Below are 25,901 nucleotides of genomic sequence, written 5' to 3'. Positions count from 1 at the left end.
GAATTAATTTATGCTTGGTCTCCTTGGTGGGAAGAGAGCTCACAAATGGGCCAATATAAACACCATCCCACTGCCTGATGGCTCTCCCGGCAAGAGAGTAAAGCGATTCTCTGATTATGCATGAGTCGGGGTACATGAGCCAGTTTTTCTTAAGAGCCCGGTCAACCCAGGATAAGGCAGGATTGAGGCTGCAGACTTACAAGGACAGGAAAACTACAGAAGCCCTCAGGAGTCAGTTGGTGATAATACTGTCCACAGATAGACACAAGAGGCAAACATCCTTAGATTTAGGCATGTTGGTGGAGAAAAACCTTTAGACACAAACAACAAAAATCATAAGAGCTGTGTGATGGTAGCACACACCTTTGATCCCAGCCGTCAGGAGGCAGAGGCAGGCAGGGCTCTGTGAGTTTGAGGCTAGCCTGGTCTACAAAACAAGTTACAGGACAGGCTTCACAGAGAAACCCTGTCTCAGAAAACCAAACCAAACAAATAAAAACAAACAACCATAAAAGATTAAACACGGATAAATAGTTACCTAAGTGCAGATGCTTGAGTGGCCTGTGTGCATTTAATAGCCATCACCCTAGCTCCTCAGGAGGCAGGGGCAGGAGGAACTCAATTTCTAGACTCACTTGGACTATAACACAGACAATCATGTCTCCAAATCAGAAGGCCACAACTCAGTGTAAGATGCTCACCTCACATGTATGAAACCCTGAATTCAGTCCCTCGTGCAACACAGGAGCAAAGCCTTTGACCACAGACACCACCAATAAGGAGAGACCAGTTTATGGGTCACTGGGGGCCCTTTGAACTCCCACGAGTACGCGTGGTCATTTTGTCATCACACATTGGTACTCTGCTTGGACAGGTCTGGCCAGCTTTCCTCACTTTACAGCCTGCCCTTCTCACCAGTGTGAGCTGCTGTGATCAGGGGTGGGTGTGAGCATGTGAGCATGCCAAGCCACCATGGGCTCTCACGCCCCTCCCCTGCTCTCATTCCAACTGACCTAATCACCGACACCCTCCCATTAAACTGGCGCCTTGTCCTTAGCCCACCAGATGCACCGAAATCGTGTGGCTTTTTTCTTAAAATCATTCCCGGTACCAGGTATGCCCCCCAGAGGAAGCGACAGAATCTTCCCTCTTTAAATTCTTACACTCAGCAGCAAGCACTTGGCCACTTCTCGATACTTGTCGCCATATGCATCCCCAATTCATTCCAGCTGAAATTAAGTTGTGCACAGAGTCTGTTTACCGAGTCTTCCTACACACACACACACACACACACACACACACACACACACACACACTCAAACACACTGGTGTCTCAGAATATACTAGATTCTTATTGGTTCGCGTGGGTACAGAGTATTCCAGCACACAGATAAAGCAGGGTGATGGGCCTTCAAGTGTGCCTGTGTACCACACGCGTGCAGAACCCCTGGAGGTCAGAAGAATGTGTCAGATCATCTGGGACCAAGTTACAGACAGTTGTGAGCCATCATGTGGGTGCTGGGAATTGAACCTGGGTCCTCTGGAAGGGCACTCAGTGCTCTCAATTGCTGGGTCATTGCCTTGTTCCTGTCTCTGAATTTTAAATATTATGAATTAAATTGCCACATACATTCTTGTGGCCACTTTTGCTCGTCGGTTGCTAACTTGGAGCATACTTTGTTTTTTGTTGAGACATGGTTTCTCTGTGTAACAGTCCTGGCTGTCCTGGAACTGGCTTTGTAGACCAGGCTGTCCTCAAACTCACAGAGATTCCCCTGCCTCTGCCTCCCAAGTGCTGGGATTAAACGTGTGAGGAGCCACCACCACCCGACTGGAGCATACTTTGTAAGGAAGGATTAATTACTTCACAAGTAGATGGAAAAGAGGTTCATAAGCAAGAAAGGGAACGATCAGATTTTCACCTTTAAAATATCTGCCCGGAATGGTCATCCCTGTGACGAGATGGCTGCAGACAGGGGCTCAAGATGAAGTGTGGCAGATACCATGCAGTTGAAGCCGGAATGAACAGGAGGTTGCTGGGAGGTCTAACTGCTGAGAGCCCTTGCCTACCTGAGTTGCACCGGCTACTCTTCCCACAACTTACTTCACCTCTGCCTGCCACATTGCCATGACATAAGAAAACGTGCCCTCCGCAAATGGCCATTCAGAAGAGACCTTTTATTTGCCCTATAAGCAAATCCCAGCGTCAGGACCTCAGGCTTGCCTCAGAAGTGTGGAAGGAAGGCAGGCCACTACCGAGGCAATGTCTGTGACCTGTGAGGGAGAAAGGAGACATTATCCAGTCTAGACACTGGCTTAGGGGACAGCTTCTCACATTTCTCTTCTCTGCTTTCTTGTAATCCTCTTATTATATTTAAGTCCTGGTTTTGCTTCTCTGTCTTTGTAAGTCCTCAAAACGCTCTGGCTCTACCACTCCTGGGCTCTATTTAGCCTAGAAAACCAGGAGGCAAGCTTAGCTGTCTCTGTGGGTCTTTGGACCTCATGGTTCTGTGGCTCTGTCCTCTCTCTGGATAACAAGACCGAGTCTTAGTGCCCTCATTACAACTTTTATCATGGCCTCTGTGACATGTGCACCCACAAACTATCCACAGCAGGCATCATTCAGCCTTCCCCGTGGCTCCACCGACACCAGATGTTTTAAACCTCCCGGGCAACCTTTTGAAGTTGTGGTATCTACATCAAGGACATCCTTAAGTCACCTTTGTGTGCCCTATGTAACTCAGCTAATGGTGGTCAGCTTCAAGTGCTCATCATCCACGTGACTAAAAATCAGTTAAAGCCATTTCACTAGTGTTAGACTCAAGGTTCCCATACATACATAAACTATAACAGTTTCTTCTGCAGCTCCTATACCAAAGATTTAAAAAAAAAAATATCTATGGGTAAGAAAAGTCTGCCAATAGTAAGTTTTAATTTTATTTTGTGTTTTTGGTAATTTTTTTGCTGACAGTTTTTTTTAGGATAGCCCTGGCTGTCCTAGAATTCAGGGTTGGCCTTGAACTCACAGAGATCTGCCTGCCTCTGCCTCCCAAGTGCTGGGATTAAAGGCAGCGAGCGTCACTACACCCCACCATAATTTTACCTTTTTGACAGCACATTTACTCTTTCCAAAGTGAGTGGGAGATCCATATACCTTCACCCAGCCCCTGCCCCAGAAGGGGATGATGATAAGTTTCTGGGACTTGATCCAAGTTAACAAATCCAGAAAGCGTGGGCACAATTCTGGCATGGTTTCTGGACATGTAAATGGTTACTTTAGCCTCTCTCAGCTGCTCAGAGCCATCTTGGTAGAAAAACAGCAAGGCATTGCCCTCATTGGAAGCACTTGGTATACACAGCTTTGGGAACCCCTGTGAAGTGTTCCGCACGGACAAAGCTGAGCATCAACAAAGGGAACACGGGACACTGCTCTGGGGTCATCAGGGAATCTTGGTTACCAAGAATTGTTCTTGACTACATATAACGGAAAGCACCAGCTACTGTCATCTAGAATGTGCTGGCAGCACAAAGCAGTGGCTCTCAACCTGTGGATCTCCACCCCTTTGGGGTTTTACACATATTAGAGATCTACATTACGATTTGTTATAGTAGCAAAATCAAAGCTATGAAGTAGCAACAGAATAATGCTATGGTTGGGGGGGGTCACCACAGCACGAGGGAGGAACTATTAAAGGGTCCCAGCATTGGGAAGGTTGAGACCCTTCTGAGCCACTGCCAAATCTGACCCACAGAATGCTTCCCTCCTTCCTACTCAAGGACACAACTCAAGCCTCCTAGCCTTTCCTGCCTAAATCTTCAACTCTTTCTCCATCGACATTTTAAAATTCAAGTGTGTGTGTGTGTGTGTGTGTGTGTGTGTGTGTGTGTGTGTTTGTGCGCACGCGCGCGTGCGTGCGCGCGCATGGGCTTGTGTGGGCATGCGTGCACCAGTGTGTGTTGGCTGCAGGACAACTTTGGACATCGACATTATCAACTCCCTTTGAGACAGGCTTTCATTGGCCTCAACTCCCTCCCCAGTTAGGCTTGGCTGGCAGAACAGCAAACCCCAGGGTTCTTCTTGCCTCCTCAGTGTGGGCGTTACAAGTGACAGCTACCACACTGGACAGTTTTTGCATGGCTCCTGGGCATCAAGTCCACATGTCTGCGAGGCAAGCATTTTAGCAGCGACATCATCTCCCCAAACCCCCATCAACAGATGAACACACCCTACTAATTTTCCCAGCTTTCCCCCCAATATTTACCAAATTTTCTTTTTTAATTATTTGAAATTATTTGATCATGTTCATTCTCCTCCCCCAACTCCATACAGAGCTGCCCCCGCCCTTCTACGCACCCAGTTTTGTGTCAATTATTTTAACCCATGGACTCTAATTTATGCCACCCATATACTATTGGAGGATGATGAATGTCCCAGGGCGACTCTCCCTCGGCAGCCATCCATTGCCAATAGCTCCTCAGCCAGAGGCAAGCCTTCTTACGCACCTCCCTGATTCATGCTGGGATTTTTGTGTGGCTTGAGTTTGCACACATCTTGTGTATGCTGCCATACCTGCTGTGAGTTGGAATGTGCAACTGCACTGTTGCGTATGGAAAACACTGTTCCCGCGTAACTACCCACCACACCACACCTGGCTCCTACAATCCTTCTGTCCTCTCTTCCGTTGTGACTCCTTAGCCTTGGGTGGATGAGGGATGGTGGAGATGGTTCATTTAGGGCAGGGGTTCTAGCCTTCCCCTTCCTTGTGCCGTGACCCGTTAGTACAGTTCCTCCTGCTGTGCTGAAACCCCTCCCCCAACCAGAAATTATTTTCATTGCTATTTCACACACGGTGATTTTGCTACTGTTATGAATTGTAAGTATCTGTGTTTTCTGGTGGTCTTAGGCAACCCTGTGAAAGGGTGGTTTGACCCCTGCAAAGGATCATGATCTACACGTGAGAACCACTTATTTGGGGCCTAAATGTCCGCACTCTTATTTTATGTACCTTTGACCGGCTGTGGATATCTGTGTTAATTGCCATCTACTATGGAAGGAGGCTTCTCTGAAGACGGTTTGAGAAATGCAGCCTATGGGTGTGGTACATGTCATAAGAGTTGACTTACTAACTCTGTCCATTTAGCAGAATAGTAGTAGTCGGCTCTCCCCTAGGGCCTACAACCCATCTAGTCACAGGTTCCTGGCCCTGGGATAGGTTTCATTTTGAACAGTAGATCTTAAATACAATCAGAAAGATTCATGTCACTATTGCTCCGGTGAGGATGTCTTGCCAGGCTACTCATGACTAAAGTCTCAGGGCTCACAGCTTGGTGACATTGAGGGGAACAGTGGGGCAGGAAGGTTTAAATATGGTGGAGGATGGGAAGGGAGGCTCCCGCGGGCGGAAGGGAACACAGGGAGCTAGAACTAACGCTATCGACCTTTAGACAGAATCGTATGGAAAGCTATCACTATAGAAGCTTCCTCAGACATGTACACATCAAGTAAGTACACACACACACACACACACACACACAAAGGCACCCTGCTAGACAGCATAGGCTATCAGATAAAAACCCCAGTGGGTGGCGGCACACACCTGTGATCCCAGCACTTGGGAGACAGAGGCAGGCGGATCTCTGCGGGTTCAAGGCCAGCCTGGTCTACAAAGCGAGCTTCAGGACAGCCAGAGCTGTTACACAGAGAAGCTCTGTCTTGAAACCCACACCCCAAGAACCTCAGTGCCAAGAATGGTCTCTATCTCTTAGAGGTATTGACCAGTGAGGTCCCGTTGACCCCCAAATGTTACAGGCTAGTGCCAGTGCTCTTGGCTACCCTCCAGAGCTCCACAGTAAGCCCACGTTGCTGACAATGCATTCTTGTGTCATGGAACATGAGGAAATCAAGCTGACAATGACTCTTGGGCTAGCTCTCACAGTGCTGGAAGGAGCCATGCATGCTACCAGAGAGGAAAAATGATTTTCCCAGCTAAAAACATACGAACAATAACCGCCACCACCAAACATTCTTATTTTACTTTCTTTCCATTGTTGCGTTTTCATAGTTTTCTTCCCCTGCAGCAAAACTTCTCCAAAGAAATTTACTGTTTTTTTTTTTCCTTAGCGTGGTTAGTAAATTTTATTTAGACATTTAGAAACGGGTACAAAGTCCTAAGCTCACAGTTAATTTTCACAGAGTGAAACCTGCCCCGAGCTCAAGAAACAGGCTCTTATGGGCAACCCAGAAGCACACCCCCCCCAAGGCTGCTGTTCTTAGTTTCAGGGAAGTGGCCGGCATATTTTATTTTGGGTTTTGGGATTTATACAGCTGGGCGCAACCAGTGATGACCCTGCACTACACCGCTCTCTGCGGGCTCTCAACACAGCACTTGGAGGAACGGATCCATTTTGTTACAAGTAGCAATGGCTGACTCATTCCGATTGCCCTAGACCAGGGATTAACAAACTATGTGCAAAAATCAGATAGCAAATACTTTAAGCTTTGTGGGCCATAAAAGTCTATCCCAACCACAAAATCAGCTAAAGACAATAGATAAGCAAACGACCCAGGCCGTCCTGAGAAACCTCATAAAAACTGGCCCTGTGCCCCATGTGACCCTGGGACTATAGTCGCTGAGTTTTGCTTAGCCCACAGAAGCCCACAAAAGGAACGCATAATTTTAAGCTGGTTTCCCTTGCTGGATTTATGTGTTACTTCCAGAGTTTGGTTGTCCCATTATAGCCGTCTCCTTTTTCTTAGCTTTGGATCAACTTCCTGGTGATGCCATTTACGTATCATGTTTGGTGTTCACTCACTCGTCACCCTGTTCTACTGTGGCATTGGCCCGCTTCGTTCTGAAACATCTATTAAGTCTCCATGTGCCTAAATCCAATGACCAAATCTCAGTCTTCATCGGATTTGACTTCTCAGCGACGTTGGGTACGTCTGCTATTTGCCTTTCCCTTGGGCTTCGAGAATTCAGCCGTTGCGTTTCCCTCCTCCTCGCTGCTCGCCACATCTGGGTCTCTTCCTTCCTCGTTATTATTCAGGCTCAAGGGGTTTCTGGCCTCTACCCGATCTCTTGGCTTTAATACGGCTGAGTACGGGTGACCCCAGGGTTGTGTCTACAGCGCCCCTTTCTCCCTGGCCTCAAGACGTGCCTGCCCCACAGCTTGCTCGGTTTGAGTCCTGCACTGTTTTCCTGCTTCACGTGCTCTCTCACGTGAGGTCAGCTTTCAACACAGCCAGCGCCCTGCTGCGGGACACTTGCTGAGCGAGTCCCACATCTATCGCGCAGAGAGGTCTCTTTAAACGCTTACAAAGGCACATCCCTCTGCCCCATTCTATCTCTCTGCCCCAGTCCCCTTGTTCAAACAGGCCAGGCGTTCCCTCCACTTTGTCTGGGCTATCTCTCCCCAGATAATCACTGGGCTAATCCTCTCAATACCCTTGAAACTCTTTTGCAAACACTATCTTCTCAATGAACCCATGTTGGTGATTATGTTAAGGTGGAATTAGCCCTTTGAATCCTCCTCCTGATCTACTTTTTTCCCCCTCCGGTCACACAGATCACCTCCTAGCACGCGGTACCTTAGTCCTTGGCTAATCATCTATCTCGCCTTGCTCAAGCCTGATGCCCAACAAGGCTGTGAATCTTTGCTTGGCTCGCTGATCCGTTCTCACCTCCCAGAGAGGTTCCTGGCACATAGTGCGTACTCCATAGAAAGGCGCTGAACCGATGAAAATAGCAATCTGTTATTTCTCTTTTAAAAAACATTTGTTTCAGCCGGGCATGGTGCTTACATGACTAACGCCAGCTGCACCCGGGAGGCTGAGGCCAGAGGATTGCTGGGAGTTTAAAGTTAGCCTTGCTTGCAGACTGAGTTCTAGGCCAGCCTATGGCACAGAGTGAGACCCTGTCTTAAAAACAAACAAACAAACACATTAAAAAAAAAAAAAGGAAAGACTTTTGCCTCCTTTTTTGGTGTATATGCTCACTTCGGATTGAAACCTAAAGGCCTCATCTGTCAAGGCCCCAGTGAGAGGTTTGGCAATTACACAAACTACAAGCAGGTCCCCTTAGGTCAATGGACACCTGAGGCTATTTATTTTGTTGGTGAAAGCCCAGTGTGAGAGCATTTTGGTGGGTTCTGGAAAACAGCAGTGCCCTAACCAGCAGCTCCAATAAATCTTACAGATCCTTGAGCCCCTAAGTCCTGGCCTCTTGCCTCTCTACACATCTATTCATCCACCTAAGAAGAGCCCCTTGTTGGGACTCAGGGGCTCGGTGAGGAGGAGCCAACAGGGAAGGGATACAATCTTCTTTTTCTGCCCTGGGGACAAAACTACAGGGCAGCCAGATCTGCACTCAGGAGGGCAGAGAGTGACCAGAGAGTCACCTCCTTCCACATAAGCCCAGAGACAGGTTAGGTTAACCGGCACCACACGCTGATACAGCCTCCCCCGATGCAAATTATGTTTACATCTGGCGCAGCTGGTTGCTATGTGGCCATTAAAATCTATGGAGACTAATGGCTTGAAGATAGTTAACCTGGGGCTGGAGAGATGGCTCAGTGGTTAAGAGCACTGGCTGCTCTTCTAGAAGACCCCGTTCAATTCCCAGCACCTACACCATAGCTCACGATTGTCTATAACTCTAGTTCCAATGGATCTGATGCTTTTATATCAATGCACATAAAATAAAGTTAACTTTTTTTTTAAAGAAGAAAGTTAACTCAACAGAATTTGTTTGCCACAATAATTTTCCAATTCTATCTCTATTGTGGTATTTTAAACATCTTGTCCTGCAGTTGTTTACATTTTCATCCTGCATCGCCTTGGAGCCACTATACTAGCAATTTCCTAAAGCTGGTGGTACCCCTCACTGGGCAACAGAGCGGGGAGCAGTTAAGGATGGGGACTCTGAAGCCATACCGTGAGGGTCAGGTACCACCTCAGCAGGTATTAGATGTCTAACCTTGGGCAAGTGACTTTAACACTCTTCTGTTTTCTGGCTCATTAAACAAAGGTTGAGCAATGTGGCTCATGGGGTTGCAGTAAGGATGGAGTCAACTGGTATGGATACAGACATCACTTGGCACAGTATCAGGTATGTAAGACGTATGGATATACACATTACTTATGTAATTGGGAGCACTGTGTGCCTTGTGAGCTGATACAAGTTCTGAGGTGTTTGGGCTGTTTTCCCCTGTTATATCCCCTGTATCAGGAATGAGCTTGATAACTGACAAAGGATCTAACAAGACATTAAGGGAAAAATAACGTAAATTAGGCCCGGTCTACAAACTCCCAGCATCTCCAGTCTTCGGGCACAGCTGGGCCTTCCCTCGGAGATGTCCCTGGGCAACCTCAGAGAACTGGGGACTTTATGTGACATTACCGGGGTGCACAGCACGAGGAAGTGGTGGCAGAAAAGATAAACTTCATCTGCTTCCTCCCTACCCCTTAAAATAGATTTAATCCACTGTGGTTACTACATTTGTACGTGAGTACCTTTGGTCTAGTCTGTATTAAGTACTTTCTATAGACTGAATCATTCCCTCACCCATTTAAATCCTTAAAGTACCCCCCCCAGATAATCATAGGTGGAAAGGGGACCTTTGGGAGGTGGCTAAAGCTGAGGTAACAAGGGTGAAGTCCTAATCTAATAGGATTACAGGGAGAGAGAGCAGTATCCCAACCCCTGACATTTTATGAGGAGGTAATGGGGAGGTGGCTATTGCATGCTGGGAAGAAAGCTCTCAACAAGAATTAACTGGTTTCTTAGGCTTGAACTTCCCAACCTGAGGACTGACTGAGGAAAAGAAATGTTGCTGTTTAAGCCTGCCGGCTCATGGTATCTTGTTATAGTAGCTGACTGCAGCAGGCTACAACAGTAAGTGTAACCACATGACCCTCAACAGAGGAGCCCGTCTCTGGCACACAGGGGACTCGCGTGAACACTTAGTTGCGTTTCTATCGCTGCGGCCAAACGCCATGACCACAAAGCAAGTCAGAGAGGAAAGGGTTTGCTTGGCTCACACTTCCAGATCACTGTCCATTGCTGGAGAAGTCAGAACAGGAACCCCAGCACAGCTGGAACCTGATGCAGAGGCCATGGAGGGTGCTGCTTACTGACTTGCTTGTCAGGGTTCAGCCTGCTTTCCTGCAGAACCCAGGACCAGCAGCCCAGGGATGGCCCCATCCACCATGGACTGGGCTTCCTCCACTGATCACTGATTGAGAAAATGCCTTACAGCTGGATCTCATCGAGACATTTTCTCGGTGGAGGCTCCTTGCTCAATGATGACTCTAGCTTGTGTCAAGTGGACACACAAACCCAGACAACACAACTGACCCCTTTGTCAGCTTCACACACAAACACATCATCACCATTAAACCACATCCTTCCTTTCTTATTCATCCCCAAGATCTCACATTAAAATCATAAGTAATTGTAAAAGTCCCATGGTCTTTACAAATTCAAACACATTAAAATTGCAGTCTCTTTAAAATAGCCGGGTTTTGTTGTTGTTTGTTTTTTGTTTTTTAAGTGACAATGTTTCTCTATGTAACAGCCCTGGCTGTCCTGGAACTCACTCTGTAGACCAGGCTGGCTTTGAACTGCCTCTGCCTCCCAAGTGCTGGGAGTAAAGGTGTGAGCCACCACTGCCTAGCTAAAATAGCCAATCTTGTTCTAACTAGAGCAATAAGACAACAAAAGGAGATCAAGGGGACACAAATTGGAAAGGAAGAAGTCAAACTGTCACTAAATGCTGATGATATGATAGTATACATAACTCACCCCAAAAATTCTACCAGGGAACTCCTACAGCTGCTAAACACCTGCAGTACTGTGGCAGGATACATGATTAACTAAAAAAAAAAAAAAATGAGTAGCATTTCTATATACAGATGACAAATGGGTTGAGAAAGGAATGAGAGAAACATCACTCTTCACACTAGCCACAAACATTAAATATCTTGGGGGAATGCCTACCAAACAAACGAATAACCTGTATGAAAAGAACTGTAAGCCTTTTAAGAAAAAAATTAAAGAAGATACCAGAAAATGGAAAGATCTCTCATGCTCTTGGATAGGTAGAATTAGCATAGTAAAAATGACAATCTTAAAACCGGCATGGTGGTTAATGCTTTTAATCCAAGCACTTCGGAGGCAAAGACAGGCAGATCTCTGTGAGTTTGAGGCCAGCCTGGTCTATAAAGTGTGCCAGGACAGGGTCCAAAACTATAGAGAAACTCTGTCTTAAAAAAAAAAAAAAAAAAGGAAAGGAAAAAAAAAATAAGATTGCTTTTGGTAATATTGCCTATCTACAGATTCAATGCAATCCCCATTAAATTCCCAACACAATTCTTCATAGACCTCAAAAGAATAATACTCAACTTCATACGGAGAAACAAAAACCCCAGGACAGCCAAAACAACCCTGTACAATAAAGGAACTTCTGGAGGCATCACCATCCCTGACTTCAAGCTCTACTATAGAGCCACGGTAATGAAAACAGCTTAATATTGGCATAAAAACAGACAAGTTGACCAATGGAATTGAATCAAAGACCCTGATATTAATCCATACTTATGAACATACTTTTGACAAATAAGCTAAAACTATACAATGGAAAAAAAGAAAGCATCTTCAGCAAATGGTGCTGACATAACTGGATGTTAACATGTAGAAGACTGCAGATAGATCCATATCTATCCCCAAGAACAAAACTCAAGTTCAAATGGATCAAAGACCTCATATAAATCCATCCACACTGAACCTCAGAGAAGAAAAAGTAGAAGTACCCATGAATGCATTGGTACAGGAGATCATTTCCTAAATATATCACCAGTAGCACAGACACCGAACATCAATGAATGGGACCTCCTGAAACTGAGAAGCTTCTGTAAGACAAAAGACACAGTAATAAGACAAAACAGCAGCCTACATCTGACAGAGGGCTGATCTCCAAAATATATCAAGAACTCGGGAAATAAGACACTAAAATGTCAAACATTCCAGTTAAAAAAACAGGGTACTGATCTAAACCAAATTCTTATCAGAAGAAACTCAAATGGCTGAAAGACATTTAAGGTATTTCTCAACATCCTTAGCCATCTGGGAAATGCAAATCAAAACAACTCTGAGATACCATCTTATACCTGTCAGAATGGTTAAGATCAAAAACACTGATGACAACTTATCCTGGAGAGGATGTGGAGAAAGGGGAACTCTCCCCCATTGCTGGTGGGAGTGCAAACTCGTATACTATGTTGGTTTCTCAGAAAAGTGGGACTCAATCTACCTCAAGATGCAACGACACCACTTTTAGCCTTATACCCAAAGGAGGCATATTCATAGCACAAAGACATTTGCTCAACTATGTTCATAGCAACATTATTCACAATAACCAGAACCTGGAAACAACCTAGATGTCTGCCCCTGAGTTGAAAAATGGATAAAGAAAATGTGGTACATTACACAGTGGAGTACTACTCAGCGGTAAACAAAACAATGACATCTTGAAATTTGTAGGCGCATGGACAGAACTGGAAAAAAACATCCTGAGTGAGGTAACCCAGACCCAGAAAAACAAGTATAGTGTACTCACTGCTAAGTGGATATTAGACATAAAGCAAAGGCTAACCAGCCTACAGTCTACAACCCCAGAGAAGCTAGGTAACAAAGAGAACCCTAAGAGACATACATGGATCCCCGAGAAGGGGAAAGGGGCAAAATCTCCTAAAATCTTCATCCAGTAACTGTGAGAAGCAGATGCAGAGATTCACAACCACCCACTGGACCAAGCTCCCAGAGTCTGGTCCAAAAGGGGGAGGAGCGATAATATGAGCTAAGGAAAGGGGTCAAGGCCATGAGGAGGAAACCCACAGAAACAGTTGCCCTGAGCCAGTGGGAATGCATAGACTCTGGGAGCCTGCTTGGCACGGGACCGAACTAGGCCCTCTTAATGCAGGTGACAGTGGTAGCTTGGGCAGCTTGTGGGGCCACTGGCAGGTCCATAACAAATCAATTGGCTTTCGGGAGCCCATTTCCTACGGAGAGATACCTTGCTCAGCCTAGACATGGGTCCTGCCTCCGTGTGGTGATGGGACAGAATTTGTTGACTCCCCATGGGAGGCCTTGTCCTCTCTGAGGAGCAGAGTGGGGGAGGGGGAAGATGAGAGGAAGAATGGGGGAGGGGGAACTGGGAATAGTAGGTAAAAAAAATAAATAAAATTTAAAAAAAATCCAACCTCTTTTAAACGTTCAAGTCTTTCAACTGTGAGCTCCTTTAAACATCAAAATTAAATACTTTCTTCAAGAGGCAAGAACCAGGGTACAATCTGAACCAAGCAAAACCAAGCTCCAACGGCATAGATAGCTTAACGCCCAGTTATCTGGGATTCACTCACGATCTTCTGGACTCCTAAGGGCCTGGACCACTTCTCCAGCTCTGCCCTCGGCAGCACACACAGCTGTCTTCTGGGCTCCGGCTGGTTCCACTCCACGGCTGCTGCTGCTCTCGGTGGTCTTCCCATGGCACCGGCTTCTCCAAGATGCTGGGGTCTCTGCTGCAACTGGGCTGCACTTTCTCCAACAGCCTCTCAGAGGCTCTCTTCAGGGTGCCAAGCCTCAGCTTCCTAGCACGACCCCTTCAGTCCTGGCCTTCAACTGCCACTGAGCTGCGTCCTCACCAATGGCCTCTCCTGACCTCTCACAGTGCCAAGACTCAGCTCAGCCGCTCCCCATGACCCCTTGGTGCCTTCAAAACCAGTACCACCTGGCGATGCTTACACAGTACCAAGTCCTGCTGCCACCACCAGGTACAACCGTGGCTGCCTCCGGAACACAGCCTGTCTCTCGTGTTCTCAGAAAACACTTTCCAGAAGATTTCACCTCAGTGATGCTGGTCTCTTCTTAATCACTGCTAATTTCTTAGCTCCAGCTGACCAGCACCAATTGTCCCACTAATGTAAATGTTTCACATTAATGGTTCTGGTGTCTTGTTAATCACAGCTGAATCTTCAGCCCTAGCTAACTGGAACCACAGAATCTTAATTCAAAATAGCAAACGGCCCTGACAGAGTCTTCAATCTTCCCTCTGGAACTTCACAAGCCAGGCCTCCATCCTCCGCACTGCTCTCCACATTTGTATCTTCCAGGCTCCCACAGAACAATCCACAGAGCTCTCAACACTCAATGGCTCTTCCAGCCCAAAGTCCCAAAGCCCCTCCCCAATGCTCCCCAATACATGGTCAGGTCCGTCACAGCAATACCCCACTACGCGGGCGGACACCAATTTCTGTCTTAGTTAGGGTTTCTGTTGCTGCAACCAAACACCGTGACCAAAAATCAGGTTGGGGAGGAAAGGGTTTTTGGCTCACACTTCCAGATCACAGTCGTCCTTCATCGGAGGGAGTCAGGGCAGGAGCATGGACGCCTGCTTACTTACTGGCTAGTTTCTCCTGGCTTGATGGTCTTGCTTTCTTATAGAACCCAGGACCAGCAGCCAGGGATGGCCCCACCCACCACGGGCTGGGTCCTCCCCGCATTGATGACTTACAGCTGGATCTCATGGAGGCATTTCTTCCACTGAGTTGACACAAAACCACCCATTCTCGGCCTCAGAGCTTTCCAGCCGCAGGTTTCTCCAGGCTGGTGGAGGGACAGTGGCTGGACACGGAGGGCGCATCCAGGAAATGGGACCACACTGCTCCTTAGGCAGTCTGACACAAACCTCTCTTTACATGCCCTCACACTTCTCTGGCGCTTGAACTCTACCCAGCTCTTGGTATTCTAGTGCGATTGGTTTCGCGTGACAAAAGATACAGGTGGAAGCTTGTTCCCAGAATGGATCTCCGCACCTAGCGGCCATTTCAGTACTTCAGGGATGTCTCCATGTGTAGAATCCCTATTCCCGGGACAGCAAAGCTGGAAGAGAAATCGGAGACAGGTTCTCCACTTTAATACCTGGGACTGCACTAGCAGCACACCATACCCCAGGTGGTTTAGAACCACACAGGTTTATGCTCTCACAGTGTTGGGAGTCAGTGCCTCCCTTTACTGCTGGACTCCACAGGCGGGCACTGTGGTCTTCCCACAGTGGCACACTCCCTGATTGATGCCCAAAGTCTGAACAGAGTTATTCCTTCTTTTACAGATTTATTTATAATGTACACAGAGTTCTGCCTGTGCACCAGAAGAGGCCACCAGGTCCCATTACAGATGGCTGTGAGCCACCATGCGGCTGCCGGGAATTGAACTCGGGACCTCTGGAAGAGCAGCCAGTGCTCTCAACCTCCGAGTCACCTCTCCGGCCCAGTTATTCCTTCTTTCTATTCCTTTATTCGCTTCCCTACTCGTCTTCGGACCTAGTTTATGAATTTATTCCTAGTTAGTTAGGAATTAGTGTGGTAGAAGCTGTGCTTTGGGAAAAGCCTCCCTAGGTAAATCCAAAGGCTTTCTTTATCCTTCTTCTTAGGGTTAGCATTGGAGTCACTGGCCAATACTTTCTTAGGTTTCTGATTTTGTTTTTGTTTAAAGATTTACTTTATTTTTCTTCGTGTGTGTGTGTGTGTGTGTGTGTGTGTGTGTGAGTGTATGCACATGCCTGTGTGTGCAAGCATCTGTGGAAGCCAGAAGACATGTCAGATTCCTGGGAGCTAGAGTTACAGATATTTGGGAGCTACCTGAGTGTGAGAGCAGACTCAATGACAATGTAGCCATAGTTGATTTCCCGTCTGATTCGGTGCCTGGTTTCAGGGACTGAGGTGGTCTTTAGGCAAAAGTCTAGGGATCGATTACGGTAATTCGGTATAAATCACTGAATTACATCCCCGGGTTTTAGAGTCAGTGTCTCCTATATTGCCTAGAATGGCCTTGGATTTACTCAAGGCCTGAAGCAATCCTTGAAATTATGGGCTTCCTGCTTCAGCGTGGCATGTCACGGGTATTACAGGCCAGTGCCAACAGCCTAGCTAAAAGTTCCCCTTCAATACTCTCCAGCATTTAAAAAATTACATTATTTTAAACTGTGGATATGCATGTGTGGTGGTCTGAATGTAACTGGCCCTCATAAGCTCGTGGGGAGTGGCACTATTAGGAGGTGTGGCTATGTTGGAGGAGGTGTGGCCTTGTTGGCGGGGGTGTGTCACTGTGGGGGCGGGCTTTGCAGGCTCATGCAGGCTCAGGTCATGCCCAGTTTCTCACACCACTTCCTGTTGCCTGTGGGACGAAGAAATAGGACTCTTGGCATCCCTTGCCTGCCTGCACGCCGCCGTGTCACACCATGATGATAACGGACTAAATCTCTGAAAATTTAAGCCACCCCAATTAAACGTTTTTCTTTCCTAAGAGTTGCTGTGGTCATGGAGTCCCTTCACGGCAATAGAGACAGACCCTAACTGAGGCGATGTGTATATGTGTGTGTGGGTATATACACGTGACTGCAGGTGTCATCCACGGCCAGAAGAGGGCGTTGGGTCTTCTAGAGCTGGAGTCACAGGTGGTTTTGAGAACCCAATTCAGGGGCTCTGAAGAGCAGTGTGTGCTCTTAATCTCTGAGCCATCTCCGCAGCACCCATCTTGGCTTTTAAAATATCTTTGCTGACTGACTGGCCCCATCCTCTCATCCGTTAGCAGAAGGGTGAAATCTGACTATGTATGCTTAACATAGGATGAATGCTAGGATTTCTCAGTCTGGGGTGGAGGTGTTTTGAAAAGCTGTGTTTGTTGTTTTTGCTTTTTTTTTTTTTTTTTTTTTTTTTTCATTCTAAGAAAGACTATGACTAAAAAGAATTCAAATGATCAAAGCTATTGTTTTTCTGTTTGTTTGTTTTTTTTTTTTTTTTTTGTTTTGTTTTGTTTCAAGACAGGGATTCTTGTAGCTTTGGAGCCAGTCTTAGAACTTACTCTGTAGACCAGGCTAGTCTTGAACTCACAGAGTTCCATTTGTCTCTGTCTCCTGAGTGCTGGGATCATAGGTGTGAGCCACCATCGCCCGGCTAAGGCTATTGTTTTAATGGATGGATTTTAAAGGGGGCCTCTCTCAATGTGTGTAGTTGTCCTATGTGTCTCTCTCAGAGCAGATTTCAGACCGCTTAACTCAGAGGTTTTCAACTTTCCTAATTCTGCAAACTTTTAATGCAGCTCCTCATATTGTGGTGAGCCCCAACTGTTGCTGCTTCCTAACTGTAATGGTGCTGCTCTTATGAATTATAATGTGAATGTCTGTCTGTTTGTTTTCTGATGCTCTTAGTAAACGCCTGTGAAAGGGCCATTTAATTCCCCAAAGGGACAGGTTGAGACCCACAGGTTGAGAGCCACGGTCTTGAAGCATCTTACATTTCAGTGTGCTTGTATGTTACTGTTCTCAATGACTTAGCAATAAGCTGAAATCTATAGTCTGTTTCCTAAGTCAAATAAGATTATATAGTTAATATCTTGATTGGATACTGTCTTTAATCTATTGTTGTTAATGATCCCAGCCTCTTATAGACAGAGACATTCACAAATTCAAGATAATTATGCTGCCTGTGGGATTCAGGGCTTATTTCCCCCCCTCGGGATGTTTCTATAAATGTTGTATAATTCCTCCATGTATCAAATATGAAGCAAATTCGAGTGCATCAAAAAGATATTTCTGCGATAAACAGAATAATGCTTAAAAGCAGTATATTTCACGTCTGTCAGGAGAAAATAACCAGACACTCATCATTTGCTGTAACTTTTATTGATATTAGATGGCATTAAGATAAACCAAACATCAAGCAAAAAAAAAAAAAAATAATTATGTGTCAATTATTCTCCCAACACGCCTTCAAGAAGACTTGTCAACACAGGCTTGGCACATTGAGAAAGACACACTTTCAAGTGGCTGCTATCAAACTCAAACTAACAATTCAATGTTGAAAGTCAAAGACAATTAAATGTTTGCTGATCGTACTTGTTTACTGAATGCCCTTGAGACTTTATTCTGCCTTCTTTGAGATAGTCCAAGACAGCTTTTAAATGGCAGCTTTGATTTTAGGGCAGGTCTCACCATGTTGTCCCAGCTGGTCCCAAAGTCCTAGCCTTGGGTGAGCCTCCTTTCTCAGCCTCCCAAGTCGCCGAGACCACAGCCACATACCACTGCTAATTTTTAAGAAATGCCTGTTTGTTAATAATGGCTTAATTCAACAAATAACATTCGAAAGAATCTGTGCCATTTTGGCATCCCTCACTGCCTATATTTTGAAAAGGAAGTTTTAAAAACATTTATTTATCTACTTACTCATTAGTTTGGAGACAGTGACTCACTAGGTAGCTCAGCCTGGGCTCAAACAGGCTCCTCTGCCTCCGTCTCCCAAGTGCAGGGTTATAGGCATGCTCAACACTCCCATCTTCAAAAAGACTTTAAACTGAGGAGGCGCCCACAAATTCACAACTTAAATGGTTGATTCAGGGACTAGTGAGACTATCCCACAGGTAAAGGCACTTGCGGCAGAAGCCTGAAAATTTGAGTTAAATCCCCCAAACCCACATAAAGGTAGGATATACCTAACTCCACAAAGCTGTCCTCTGATCTCCTCACACTTGCTGTGGCACACACACAGACACACACACATAGACACACACACAGACATACACACACAGACACACACACAGACACAGACACACACACTCACAGACACACACACAGACACACATACACAGACACACACACACAGACACACACACTCACAGACACACACACACAGACACACACACTCACACACACACACACACACACACACATACACGTTGATTCTGAACAATAGCTATTCTTTATCTTAAGTCTTGAAAACAAAGGTTGAGGCAAGAGTCTACGCTAATGTTTTACTAGAAGGGAAAGGTTACAATTCTAGGTCAGCAAGAGTGAATAATAAAGAAATCAATCAGAGATGGAAACAGAGCCAATCCCAAACAGGTTCACGAGAGCACACAGTGCGAATTCTCCAGATCTTAGGACTCGGTTCAAAAGCAGTCTACCAATGAACGAGAGGCAGGCCAGTGTGCCTGTCTTGTGTGCCTCTTGTAGTCTGTCCGGTCAAGAGGGCCCTACAAGATAGAAGCCTTACACACTGCCAAACATTATAAACTAAGACTCCCTCCAGGCAGACACCAGGGAAGCCTTGGCCTAAGGCACACTGTTGCCTCTGAGTCCCGAAGGGAAGGAAGGGAGGGACAGCCTGAGATATTGCCCTCCAGGTTGAGCTGTCAGGAGAACTGGTTCTGTGGGTACTCTAGTTGCGTGGGTGGGATGGAGGCCTTGCCAGAGCTTATCCTCAAGCCAGGAGCCCTAAGAGCCAGAGCAACTCATGGTAGCTTACTCAGGAGCCAGCAAAGCAGCCTGCAGGAAGCACATGACATAGTCCAGGCCGGGGGGACAGCAGGTCTAGCTCAGCCACCGCTTAGCATGTTTAGCATGCATGGATTAGCATGCATGGAGTCCTAGATTGAGTCCCCAGAACTAGACGGAAAAGTCTCTTTCTCTTTGTTGTTTCTATTCTCTGGTCTCCGATTCTATTAGAGTCTATTGGTTGCTAGCCTTTCTGCCATGAGCACAATGGTTAAAAAAAAAAAAAAAAAAAAAAAAAAAAAGACTTCTGATCAATAATACTCACTGAGTCACGATCAATAGCAATTTAACATAATGAGTGTCGTGAGATGAGAGTCCTTTCTAGGAGAGGTCAGGGATGCAAAGGGAAGAGCACAAACAAGCAGGCAAAGCACCTTGGTGAACTCTAGGTGAGTCGTGGAAGTGAAAGCTAGAACCAGTGAGGATGCAGACGCATCAAGATGGCACATCCCGGTTGGTCGTCCCCTGTGCGAGGGCAGCGCACGGGAGCGGGCAGGCACGAGGGACGCTGCTCTCGGGTGAGCACCTGTGGGAAGAAAGCAGACCATCCCAAAGTTTTGGAAACTGAAAGTGTCACCAAGACAGCCACGGTCCCTCTTGGGCTCTGCCACCTTCACTTTTCCAGTTCCCATTCTTAGGGTCGCTGCAGCTCCACACGCTCCATCGCCACAGAGCAACGCGTAGAAAAAAAGAAAGGAAGGGAGGGAGAAACAGAAGCTTGCTTTCTCAGTATTTCCCTTTCAAAGTAGAAGCGGTTACCAGAAGCCTCTTGCAGGCACCCATCACACACACTGCCTAAGATGGTTGTACAACCCTGGATTGCTCATCCGATAAAGAGATTTAAGAGCGGCATGAGTCACTTCGATCCATTAAGAGCTAGCTGCTGCCGGGTCTACAACAAGCCAAAATTCCCAGGATGCATGCTGCTGGTCCTTACCTCCAATATATATATAATACATATATGTATATGTATCTATATGTATATATGTATATGTATATATGTGTGTGTTTTATACGTACATATATCATATAAGTCACATATATGTACACAACGTGAGAGAGAGAGGCTCCCAGGGTTTCCCCAGTACCTTCCCACACGTACATCTCTTCTTTTAAACATAAACTTCAATGCCGCCTTTTAGCAAAACCTTCCAGAATGCTTCTCCTCTGATTTCTCAATAGTACCCTGTTAATAGCCCTTGTGTGACATTTACAACCCTCTGGCAGTTGCTTATTTTTTCATCTTTTTCCATTTCACTGCAAATTCCCGGGCCTTAACCAGGTGTTCCGAATGCAGACCTCACTTTACCAATGCTGGGCAAGCTGGGTGAGGTGGGGTGTACCTACAATCCCTGCTCTTTGGAGCCTGAAGCAAGAGGACAGTTAGTTCAAGGCCAGCCTGGGTCACAAGGGGAGACCCTGTCTCAAAACAACAATTTAAAACACACACACACACACACACAGAGAGAGAGAGAGAGACCTAAAGTGCTGATTAAATAGAAAATCCCTCTAGCTGTGTGCTCTCAAGTCTGCATAGGCCGTATTTGTTTGATTTGTTACTTATTGAATCCAAGCTCTGGGGACTCCTCCAACCCTCCCTACCCGACTACTTCACATGGCCCTGTCTCTGTCTTCTCCTTTATTTGGATGGGAGACTTCAACTTCTAGTGCTTTGTTTTATTTTACTTGGCGCTGGAACTCAAACCCAGGGTCTTGCATATGCTAAGTACACACTACCACTGGGCTACACCTCTACCTGACTCCCTCCCTCCCTTGCTTTCTTACCTTTAAGTATAACCTCTGTGGCTGGAGAGAAGGTGGCTAAGGGCGGTGGCTGCTCTTGCAGAGGGCCAGGGTTCAGTCCCTAGCTCACAGCTGTCTGTAGATACAGTTTCAGGAAACATGATAACCCATTCTGACCTCCAAAGGTGCCTACCAGCAAATGGTGCACGTGCAACGCCAACAGGCCCCGTCCATACACACACATAAAGATTTAAAATATCCTATAGGTTCCAACAGCTCGCATTCCTAGAGGACAGATTGTCCTTAGTCCCCAGTCTGAGCCCCTTACACGGGCTTGGCGGAGGTTGTGGGACAGCACTTGGAGGTCTGCAGAGTCTCTGTCCCTGTTGGATTCCATGAGAAAAGTTCCTAACCGCTCTGTTGCCACTAACTTATGAAGTCACGTAGCACGCGCAGCTGAGGCATACAGGTGTGCAAGACGCCCATGTCACAGCTGTCCCTGGCAGCTGCAGCCTCTACTGTGTTTCTAATGATGAACTTGATGGCCTTGCCCTTGGACACACGTAGAGTACAGTTGATTAAATGAGTATGTGTGTGACGTCAGTCTTTCCCATACAACTTACTCCTCCTTCCTTGAGTGTGGAGGCTTGACAGAGCTCAACTACTGCTTCACTAATGCACTAATGGCAAGCACGTCATCTTCTCATTCACAAAAGCCCTCCGCCTCCTGAATACCTAACATCCTTCCCACCTGAAGGGCCAAGACGGCTCTCTTCCTGAGAGTCCTGTGCCTCCACCTGTCCTTGGATCCCTTTCTGCAGAATCTTCAGTTTTCCCTTTGGGGCACTCTGTTCTCATCCCAACCCTAAAATGCACATTTAGCTGCCTGCTCGTCTACTGTCTTACATCTGCAAACATTCCTGGCCTGCTATCAATGCCACAGACCAAACCCCAAGAGCAAACCTGGCAGCTCAAATAACAGACACCATCCGTAGGATGTTTCGTGGGTCAGTTTCTTCAGAATCGGTCATTGTCGGTGGGCTTTGTGTCACAGAGCTGTAATCCCAGAAGTTGACAGGAGACCATAGAGGGGCTTGCTTTTTCAGTCTAGCTCAGCCTGGACTGAAACCAGCCTAGGATAGTTCACCTTCGCTGAACACAACAATAGGGAAATTTCACTTTGAAATAACGATTTCAGTCTTCTTCAGACAAAGACGTGACCCAGTCATGGGATTAACCCATGGGGTAAGTCAGAGCTCTCCTGAGTTAGTTGTCTCTGAACTTGCCATCCCAGACACACCCAGATGCGTGCACTCCACTAATCCCCCAGGCTGATCTCTCAGCCAATCGAGTCAACCAGATTAACCTCCCCAGCATGCACAGCTCCTAATTCATAAATCACCCGTGGTATTCATGGCAGCAGCTCCAACTGAATAGCAGGGATATTCTCACAAATGAGGTCACACTTGCACTTACAAGGAGGTGACATGTCGCAGCGGTGAGCAAAGACGTTCACAACGTGCCAGGTGACCACACAAGCCATCCCAGTGTTGCCCACGGAGAAGATGGCCCCGGGCGGCAGCTCTGTGTGCTTGCCTGCTTCGAGCCTTCTCTGATCCCTGGAGTCCGCCTGAGATGGGAGGCCCTCTTAGCATCCTATGAAGCCCACCTACCTCAAAGCGGCAGGGATAATGCCACCCGCCACTCCCTCAGTCAAACCAGTGAGAACAGCAAACACCACAGCAAAGTGGAAGGAACACAACCGATCACTTTGTTGTGCACGCAAATGTGTGCGCATGCATGTGCATGTGTGCGAGGGTGCGTGTACGTGTGCGTGTGCATACATGTGTGTGCATGCATGCGAGTGTGCATGTACGCGTGCGTGTGTGTGCACACGTGCATGCGTGCACGTACCTGTGAGTGCATGTGTGCATGTGCGTGTGTGTGCACGTGTGCGCGCATGTGTGCGTGTGTGTGCCATAAACACATGTATGTGTAAGTACAGAGGGCAACTTCCCAAAGTCAGCTCTTTGTGAATTCCTTCCACTATGTGGATTCCAGAGATGAGGGATAAAACTTTTTTGTTGTTGATTTTATTTTGTTTTGTTTTGTTTTGAGACAAGGTTTCTCTGTGGTTTTTGAGTCTGGAACTCGCTCTGTAGACCAGACTGGCTTTGAGCTCACAGAGATCCACCTGCCTCTACCGCCAGAGTCTGGGGATTAAAGGCGTGCACCACTGCCCAGCTTGAGGGATCAAACTCAAGTTGTCAGGCTTGGCAGTAGGCGTCTACTCACTGAGCCATCTTGCCAACTCTGGAAATACGTGTAAAACAGATAAGAGTCAATTCTAGTATACAGGGATAGAGCTTCCCAAAGGAAATGTAGAGGGAGGAAGAACCTGGGTCATTCCCATTTTTGGTTTTGGCTCATTGCAATATAACAGCCCTTTGTTGACAGGTGAACGTTTTAGAGGAATGTTTATTTATTATTGACATTTTGAAAGGGACCCAGGGTTGGTGTGTGTGTGGCGGGGGTTGTAGCTCAGTTGTACAATGCTTGCCTAGCATGTGTAAGGTGCATGGTTCAATCCCAATCACCTCCAGAAGGAAAACAAAACAAAGGATAGAAAGTCAGCAATTGAGATTGGATGCTGATCCGAAAGCTAGCAAACTGTCAGGTACATCTCTCAAGCACAGGATCCGCAGTCCAAACGTAACTTAGCTTCAGAAACTTCTGCTCATGACAGAAGTCTGGTATCATCTGCCAAAGCTGCACTCGCTTGAAGAAGGGCCTCACTGACTGCTCCAACACAATCCCCAGAACCTGCCTCCAACCAGAATGGTCTTTGATTTCATCCCTAGAGTACAGCTTTGTCTGATGAAGATGAACAAGAAAGCCAGAAACTATAATACAACTTATTTAACTTGCACACTTGGTTACCTGTCTTAGCTGAGCGCTGTCTGTGCCCGGAGACAAGGTCTTACCAACAGCAATTGCTTTTCAGGCATGTCTGCTTTCAGACACTTTTAGTGTTCTCTCTCTGTGTGTGTGTGTGTGTGTGTGTGTGTGTGTGTGTGTGTGTGTGTGTGTGTGTGTGTGTGTGCATGGGGAAGATGTTAAGAAATATTAAGAACATTTCTTTCTGAGAAGGTATGCAGAAGGAGAAGGAGGAGGAAGGGAGGAAGGGGAGGAGGAGAAGACATTAACATTCACATTAAACCAAGTCCTGCTGCTTTCCCTGGGGACTGTTTCCACCTAAGGAGTGGTTGCTGTGTTTTCCAGCAGGACCGATGAGCAATCCTAGAAATGCTGCACAGGACAGTGACCAGTAATGTGTTTTCTTCATTTCCAGACTTCTCAGCATAGCAGAGAACACCGGTAATCAGACTTGAAGAGCAAAGGGTCCGTCATGATCACAGAACGTTTGCCTCTGGACAAGGCAGGTCAGGGACGAGAATTGGCCATTCCTTTTCTTTTTCACGGGGCCTCTTGCAGAGTCAGTCGGCTGCCTCAAACGTTCTCCAGAGCTAAGGATCTTAACCTTCTGGTGCTCCTGCCCCTGCTCTGCCAGTGCTAAGACTTCAGGCGCGTAGCAGTAGGCCTCATTTTATTTTATTTTACGGTGTTGGAGGTCAGGCCAGAGCTTTCTGTGCAATGGACAAATGAGCTAGATTGCAGGTCATCATTTTCCATCTGTTCAGATGCCTTGAAAATACTCAATCATGATGTTAGTTGCTCAAGCTTTAGTCAGACTGTGTACTGTCCGTCTCTCACCAAATACCACCTGTTGCTTTTTGTCTTGAGACGAGTCCCATGTAGCCAGGTATCCGAGGGTGGCCTTGTACTCCCAAGTGTTTATACTCCCAAGTGTTTCACTGAATACATTCACCAAGTCGAAATTAAGCACTGGGAGTTTGCTGTTCCTGCCCCAAACTGTCATGGGACCCTTGTAATTTCACACCCACCCCATGGCAGCCTGCCTGGTCGCGGTGACAGAAGGACTCAAGGAGACAAACGGCATGTGACCCAGTGTGCTGGCTCAGCTGCCCTTTGAACCAAATCCATGGCGGGCTCTTCTTGCTTCTGATAAATGCTTCAAGATAAGCACTATTGGGAAATCTCAGCCCCGATAAGCAGGACTAGGCAAAGATGTTGCTTAGCTCGGGGATTTTCCTGAAGCCAGTTGCTGTCTCCGGGACAGACTCCAGGTCCCTGGCTGGAGAAGACTGTAAATAGAATTTTAAAAATTAGGGGAATTTTCTTTTTCTTGCTTGCCAGATGATAAACACATCAGAGGCCTCTAAGTTGTTTGTCGTTGATGTGATCTGTGGTAAGGACAACAAGTGATTGACAGGCTTGAACCCTTCCTGCTTGTTCTTTGCGGCCATTTGCAAGTGAGCTAGTGAACGTGGCTAGCAGGAACTGAGGGTTGAAACTGGGTGTATATCAGCATTTCAGCTCTTTTCCTTGAGGGTGGGGGGCAGCGGGTGACACAGATCAAGGGCCCAGGAGGTGCCAGGCTTGCAGGATCTGGCTGCCTCTGGCTTCCTGGACTGGTGTAATGGCTCTGTTCTCACAGAAGTGCTGGCAAATAGAAAGCAGATGTGAGCTGACCTTCTAAACTGTGTTTCAAGTCCTTCTTACTCTCCGAATGGATGCCTCGGAGTGGGAGATGCCATCTTCGGGCAGCAGTGCTCATAGTATTAAAGGGCGGCATTTGTGTTGTGGTCCCTGGCCAGCCCCTGCCACAGAGCCTTTTCAGTCATCTTCCGTCA

Source organism: Phodopus roborovskii, unplaced genomic scaffold, assembly GCF_943737965.1.
Source record: "Phodopus roborovskii unplaced genomic scaffold, PHOROB, whole genome shotgun sequence".
Lineage (NCBI taxonomy): Eukaryota > Metazoa > Chordata > Mammalia > Rodentia > Cricetidae > Phodopus > Phodopus roborovskii.
Note: the sequence above shows the minus strand (reverse complement) of the source record.